Raw genomic sequence first — 7,970 nt, forward strand, 5'->3', positions numbered from 1 at the left:
ACCTGTAGCCCAGTGAGTAGGGCGCCGGCCACATACACGGAGCCTGGCGGGTTTGAGCCCGGCCCGAGCCTGCTAAGCAACAACGACAACTGCAACAAAAAAACATAGCCGTTATGGTGGGCACCTGTAGTCCCAGCTACTGGGAGGCTGAGGCAAGAGAATCGCTTAAGCCCAAGAGTCTGAGGTTGCTGGGAGCTGTGACTCTACAGCACTCTACCAAGGATGACATAGGGAGATCTTTCCCCCACAAAAAAAAAAAAGGGAAAAGGAAGGCAGATAGAAAAGATAAAGTAGTAGCAACAACCCTCATATTAAATTAGAGGCACAGCTCAGTACCTGTGGCTCAAGCGGCTAAGGCACCAGCCACATACACATGAGCTGGTGGGTTCGAATCCAGCCCGGGCCCGCCAAACAACAATGACGGCTGCAACCAAAAAAACAGCCAGGCGTGGGCGGCGCCTGTGGCTCAGTCGATAAGGCGCTGGCCCCATATACCGAGGGTGGCGGGTTCAAACCCGGCCCCAGCCAAACTGCAACCAAAAAATAGCCGGGCGTTGTGGCGGGCGCCTGTAGTCCCAGCTACTCGGGAGGCTGAGGCAAGAGGATCGCTTAAGCCCCAGGAGTTGGAGGTTGCTGTAAGCTGTGTGAGGCCACGGCACTCTACGGAGGGCCATAAAGTGAGACTCTGTCTCTACAAAAAAAAAAAAAATAGCCAGGTGTTGTAGCGGGCACCTGTGGTCCCAGCTACTTGAGAGGCTGAGGCAAGAGAATTGCTTAAGCCCAGGAGTTGGAGGTTGCTGTGAGCTGTGATGCAACAGCACTCTACCCAGGGTGACGGCTTAGGCTCTGTCTCAAAAAAAAAAAAAAAAAAGTAGAGGCAGAAAAAATTAGAACCAGAAAAGACCAAAATTGTAGAGACTGCTCGTCATTTTAAGAAAGGGCTTTGGAGTTGATGGAGCTGAGTGCAAATTCCAGTTTTGTCCCTTGCCTGCTGTGTGACTGCCCTTATTTTCACCTTCTAGCCTTAGTGTTCCTATCTTTAAATTCCTCTCAGGATTGCCTTAAGGAGAAAATGAAGTAATGTCTGAAAAGTGTTCACTATACTATAATGCCCTGTCCCAAAACAACCACCATTTGTTGAATGCTAAATTATTGTAATGGTAACACCTCATCTGCCTCTCTAAAGAGATAAGAGCAACTGCCTAAGGACAGAGAAATTTTCAGTAATGTGTAAAAGTGCCAAAATATAGCCAGGCGTTGTGGCGGGCGCCTATAGTCCCAGCTACTCGGGAGGCTGAGGCAAGAGAATCGCTTAAGCCCAGGAGTTGGAGGTTGCTGTGAGCTGTGTGAGGCCACGGCACTCTACTGAGGGCCGTAAAGTGAGACCCTGTCTCTACAAAAAAAAAAAAAAAAAAAAAAAAAAGTGCCAAAATACCTATTCTGCTAACGCCTTGTTAGCCAATAAAAAAAAAAAAAAGTTCTAATTGCTGGCTCGGTGCCTATGGCTCAAGTGGCTAAGGTGCCAGACACATACACTTGAGCTGCCAGGTTCAAATCCAGCCTGGGCCTGCCAAACAACAGTGACAGCTGCAACCAAAAAATAGCTAGGCATTGTGGTGAGCCCTTGTAGTCCCAGCTTCTTGGGAGGCTGAAGCAAGAGAACTGCTTAAGCCCAGAAGTTGGAGGTTGCTGTGAGCTGTGATGCCATAGCACTCTACCATGACGACAGCTTGAGGCTCTATCTCAAAAAAAAAAAAAAGAGTTCTAATTGCTTTCTCCTAGAGATTGGCTCTGCCTAGTTCTCAGGTTATATCACCAGGATCCCCTGGGCCAGAGGAGTGACCCCTGGAAGTTTTGAGCATATGACAGGCCTGGCTGCAATGACTGCCAATACATTTCTCAATCACTTGAATCACCATTGGCATAAGGACCTGTCTTGTAAACCCAGTGTAAACCTTGTAGCCACATATATTGTTGGAAGAACACCGGTTCCCATTTCTTGGTCCCCTGTACCTCCTTTTCTCAACCCCGCCTGCTTTGATCAAAAGCCTTGTTCTCTCCAATTTGTGGTACCCGCCTGAGGCTGGATTTAAAATGGAGATACATGGCCACATTTTGGCAGATACTCTCACATGATGGTTGTTAACTGTAGAACCTTTGCCTGGAGACTTTCAGAGGGTATGGTTACCATGACAACCAGTAGAAAGATGGCAGGCCAGAGAAATGATGCAATTAAAGGAAAGGAGAGGCTGATTTCATGATGACAATCTGACCATAACAGAATATGCTCCCTCACAGATGGGACAGCATTGTCCAAGTCATGACCAGGTGACTGTTACTAGAGAAATCAAAAAAGAGGGGGTGGAATTTACCATCTAGAGACCAGAAAAGGAAGAGAGGGGTTACCAAGGTAACTACGGAGAAAGGAATGAAAAAATGGGGCTTCACCACAGCAGCAGAAAATTGCTGCCAGCCAAGCAACACAAGACTGTTGCTATAGAAACAAGGAGAACAGTGATCCTATAGACCATGGGGAGAATTATCACTGAAATGCTGAGCAAGAAACACTCCTATATCAGAATGAAGCCTGTGGTCCAAAACAAATGAGAAATGAGAAAAACATAGTACCATTTCCATTCATCATAATTCTACCAGTTTCACTGAAAGACAATGGGAATTTTTTTTTTTTAATTCCTAGGCTGATTTATTTGTAGCTGTTTGTCTCCTTAGTGATCTTCTGAACTCTAAATTATACTAAAAATAGTTCCTGAAAGATATTCTGTAACTTGAAATTCTAATTGGAGACATTAAAGTCAAGGGAAAATTTGGAAAGTGAAGTCTATCACCAAGAGTTAATAAGTATTTCTAAAAACAACATAGGGCTGTGCCCGTAGCTCTGTGGGTAGGGCACTGGCCACATGCACCAAAGCTGGTGGGTTTGAGCCTGGCCCAGGCCAGCTAAAACAACAATGACAACTGCAACAACAACCAAAAAAAAAAAAAAATAGCCGGGCATTGTGGCGGGCGCCTGTGGTCCCAGCTACTTGGGAGACTGAGACAAGAGAGTCTGAGGTTGCTGTGAGCTGTGACGTGATAGCACTCTATCAAGGGTGACTAAGTGAGACTCTGTCTCAAAAAAAAAAAGGATAAGGCAAAAGATGAAGGGGCATTCTACGAGGATCACCCCCCAAAAGCTCAAAGATTTGAGGTGGGATTCTAGACAATGCAGTGACATTGGGGACAAAAGAGGAATGTTAGCCAGGGGCAGTGGTTCCTGCCTGGGAGGCCAAAGCTTCAGGATGGCTTGAAGCCAGGAGTTGGGGACCATCCTGAACAAGAGCAAGACACAGCATCTCTACAAAAAATAGAAAAATTAGCTAAGCATGGTGGTGCATGCCTGTAGTTCCGGGCTAATTGGGAGGCTGAGGCAGGATTGCTTGAGCCTAGGAATATGAGAATGCAGTGAGCTATAATGATGCCACTGCACTCTAGCGGTGACAGAGCAAGACGGAAGGGAAGGGAAGGGGAGGAGAGAGGAGGGGAGGAGAGGGGAAAGGGAAGGGAAGGGAGAGGATCATTCCATGGGAGGCCTGGAGCATCTGTCTCCTAGGTAAGAGACTAAAGTTGGGTCAAAGACAAATACCAGCTTTTTTGATATAAGATAGCTTTGTAGCCCAGGCAGCGCCTGTGGCTCAGTGAGTAGGGTGCTGGCCCCATATACCGAGGGTGGCGCATTCCAACTGCCTGGCCAAACTGCAACAAAAAAATGGCCAGGCGTTGTGACAGGCGCCTGTAGTCCCAGCTACTCTGGAAGCTGAGGCAAGAGAATTGCCTAAGCCCAAGATCTGGAGGTTGCTGTGAGCTGTGACAGTACGGCACTCTACTGAAGGCAACAAAGTGAGACTCGGTCCTGCCCCCCAAAAATAAAGATAGCTTTATAGCCCAACCTTCATGCTGATTAGGTAAATATTTCCTGTAGGAGATATTTCATGATGAACTTGATTCCTGTATTAAATTCTTAGGCTGTCATAACAAATTAACACAAACTGGGTGGCATAAATCCACACAAATTTATTTTTTCATGGTTCTGGAGGGTAGAAGTCCTAAATCAAGGTGTTGTCGGGAACATGCTCCTGTGCTTCCCTCTAGGACAGAATCCTTCCTTGCCTCTTCTAGTTTCTGGTGGTTTCCAGCAATCTTTGGTAACATAACCCCAATCCCTACTTCTGTCTTCACATGGCCACTATATGTGTCTGCATCCCTCTCCTTGGAATATCAGTCACTGAATTATGGTCCACCCTAATCCAGTATGATCTCATCCTAACTTGATTACATCTGCAAAGACCCTATTTCCGAATCTCTGTAAGTTGACCACCCAAGGGACTAAAAGGAACTGTTCGATGTATGGAGGAGGTGGTCAACATAAGAAACTAGGCCTGTATGTACTGATAGATATGTGGGTGCATGTCCAGTCTGAATGTTAGGTCAACTTAAAGAAGTGGTCAACTTTGGAGGTTCTACTATATTTCCAAATAAAGTAAATCATAAGCTCTGAAATGACATGAAGTTTTTTTTTTTTTTTGAGACAGAGTGTCAAGTTGTCACCCTGGGTAGAGTGCTGTGGTGTTGAAAGAACCAAACCAGCGCCATCTTAGGAGTTAAGTTTCGCACCCCCCCACCCCCACCATTTAGTTTCACTTTCCAGGCATGCCTGGGCATGCCCAGGCAAGACCAGGCAAGACCAGGCATCATGAGACAACTGCCCCCCCCCAACCTATCCAGAAGCGCCCCCTTAGTTTCAAGCTGTGCATGCCCACCCGCTGCACGGGACCGTAAAAACCCCTCGCTCCACAACTCTGGCTCCTGGCTTGGATCCGTTGTAACGGAGACCCAGGGAGTCCAAGTTTGAACTTGCAATAAAACGGCTTCTTTTGCTTTTGCATTGGTTTCGGCTCCTCGGTGGTCTTTGTGGGGGATTTCAAGATCTGGGCACAACAGTGTCACAGCTCACAGCAACCTCAAACTCTTGGACTCAAGCAATCCTCTTGCCTCGGCCTCCCAAGTAGCTGGGACTACAGGCACCTGCCACAACACCCAGCTATTTTTTTTTTGTGTGTGTGTTTTTTTTGGCCGGGGCTGGGTTTGAACCCGCCACCTCCAGCATATGGGACCAGCGCCCTACTCCTTGAGCCACAGGCACCGCCCAACACCCAGCTATTTTTGTTGTTGTTTTTGTAGAGACAGAATCTCACTTTATTGCCCTCAATAGAGTGTCTTGGCGTCACAGCTCACAGCAACCTCCAGCTCCTGGGCTTGGGCAATTCTATTGCCCCAGCCTCCCGAGCAGCTGGGACTACAGGTCCCCGCCACAACACCTGGCTATTTTTTTTGTTGTTGTTGTTGCAGTTCGGCTGGGGCTAGGTTGGAACCCGCCACCCTTGGTATATGGAGCCAGCGCCTTACCCACTGAGCCACAGGCATCGCCCCTGTTGTTGTTGTTGCAGTTGTCATTGTTGTTTTAGCTGGCCTGGGCCAGTCACGTTTAAACCTGCCAGCCTCAGTGTATGTGGCCAGCACCCTAACCACTGAGCTATGGGCACTAAGCCGAATGACATGAATTTTGGTGGGTGGAGGAATAATATTCCCCTTCATACAGCACCTATGAGTAGTTATATTACCTTATATTGATTCATTGAATTGCTGGTTACATTATTTTCCCATTGGCGATTGGCCAATCAAAATTTGAATTTGGGGGAGCATCAGAATTGCTCAAAACAAGCGAGAGGACCAGGCACAGTGGCTCATGCCTGTAATCCTAGCACTCTGGGAGCCCGAGGCAGGTGGATTGCCTGAGCTCAGGAGATGGAGACCAGCCTGAGCAAGAGTGAAACTCCATCTCTACTAAAAAAAAAAAAAAAAAAAGAAAACTAGTTGAGCATCATAGAAGGTGCTTGTAGTCCCACCTACTCAGGAGGCTAAGGCAAGAGGATTGCTTGAGCCTAAGAGTTTGAGGTTCCTATAAGCTATGATGCCACAGCATTCTACCAATGGCAACAAAGTGAAAGTCTGTCTCAAAAAACAAAACAGAATAGAACAAAACAAAACAAAAAACAAGCCAGGGGAGAAAGAGTAGAGCTCACCTTTTTACAGGGTTTGTATTACACTGAAGTTGAATTATAGGGTTTGTTCCAAAGCACACCAGAATATGTTCTCAGGAGGAGTTTACTTTCCAGCTGGCTCAGCCCTCTCTAAGAGAGCCTGCACACCACCAGAGGATCCTTGAAGGCTGTAAAATCAGAGTGGGGAAGATGCAAAAGGGAAAAAGCCACCAGAGCCCCTAATCTCACGCTCTCTCAAGCCCTTTCCTTTACTTCTCTGGCTTCTTTTTTTTTTTTTTTTTTTTTGCTAAATCGTAGCTGTGTACATTAATGCAATTATGGGGTACAATGTGCTGGTTTTATATACAATTTGAAATACTTTCATCAAACTGGTTAACATAGCCTTTGCCGCATTTTCTTAGTTATTGTGTTAAGACATTTATATTCAGCTCCACACCTGTGGCTCAAGCTGCTGAGGCACCAGCCACATACACCTGAGCTGATGGGTTTGAATCCAGCCCAGGCCCGCCAAACAACAATGACGGCTGCAACCAAAAAAATAGCCGGGCATTGTGGCCAGTGCCTGTAGTCCCACCTACTTGGGAGGTGGAGGCAGGAGAATCGCTTGAGCCCAGGAGTTAGAAGTTGCTGTGATCTGTGATGCCACAACACTCTACCCAGGGTGACAGCTTGAGGCTCTGTCTCAAAAGAAAAAAAAAAGAGGGCGGCGCCTGTGGCTCAGTGAGTAGGGCGCCAGCCCCATATGCCGAGGGTGGCAGGTTCAAACCCAGCCCTGGCCAAACTGCAACAAAAAAATAGCTGGGCGTTGTGGCGGGCGCCTGTGGTCCCAGCTGCTTGGGAGGCTGAGGCAGGAGAATGGCGTAAGCCCAAGAGTTAGAGGTTGCTGTGAGCCGTGTGACGCCACAGCACTCTACCCGAGGGCGGTACAGTGAGACTGTCTCTACAAAAAAAAAAAAAGACATTTATATTCTACCCTTAGTAGATTTAACATGTACGCTTGTAAAATGCACTGTAGGTGTGGTCCCACCAATTTCCCTCCCTCTACTAATCCTCCCCCCACCCCTCCTCTCCCTCTCCTCTTTCCCCTTCATCTTGAGCTATAGCTGGGTTCTAGCTTTTATATGAAAGTGTGGGTGCTTATAGATTAGTTTCATAGTAAGGCTGAGTACATTGGATACTTTTTCTTCCATTCTTGAGATACTTTACTAAGAAGAATATGTTCCAGCTTCATCCATGTAAACATGAAAGAGGTAAAGTCCCCATCTTTTTTAAGGCTGCATAATATTCCATGGTATATGTATACCACAATTTATTAATCCATTCATGGGTCGATGGGCATTTGGGCTTCTTCCATGAGTTAGCAATTATGAATTGGGCTACAATAAACGTTCTGGTGCAAATATCTTTTTTTAAAGTGATTTTTGGTCCTCTGGATATATACCTAATAGAAGAATTGAAGGATTGAATGGCAGGTCTATGTTTAGATCAAAAATATGGAACGCTTCACGAATTTGCGTATCATCCTTGTGCAGGGGCCATGCTAATCTTCTCTGTATCTTTCCAATTTTAGTATATGTGCTGCTGAAGTGAGCACCTTCACTTCTCTGGCTTTGTCTGTTTCTCTTGCCTTGGCATTCTGAGCCTTAATCATCTTCATATCCCAAACCAGTATCTTCCATTCATCTCTCTTTCTAAAGCCTCAATATCACATTTCCAACTTGTTGGGGCTTTATTTTGGATGACCCTATCACCTCATTTTCATTGTGTCTCAACCACAAGCAGTTTCATCCCCTGACTTCCCTATTTCAAAGAATCACAAGAGGATGTTTGCCACCAGAAGGATCTCCTTAG

The 7,970-nt window shown here is 46.4% G+C and overlaps 1 non-coding gene across 1 annotated transcript; it reads right to left on the reverse strand.

Moving 5' to 3' along the window:
* Positions 1-7,606: 7,606 nt before the first annotated feature.
* LOC128575764 (U6 spliceosomal RNA) lies at positions 7,607-7,713 on the reverse strand. The gene has a single exon (XR_008377157.1). It is a non-coding gene; the product is annotated as a U6 spliceosomal RNA (small nuclear RNA).
* Between the last annotated feature and the right edge of the window lie 257 nt (positions 7,714-7,970).

The sequence above is a fragment of the Nycticebus coucang genome, chromosome 22, assembly GCF_027406575.1.
Source record: "Nycticebus coucang isolate mNycCou1 chromosome 22, mNycCou1.pri, whole genome shotgun sequence".
Classification (NCBI taxonomy): domain Eukaryota; kingdom Metazoa; phylum Chordata; class Mammalia; order Primates; family Lorisidae; genus Nycticebus; species Nycticebus coucang.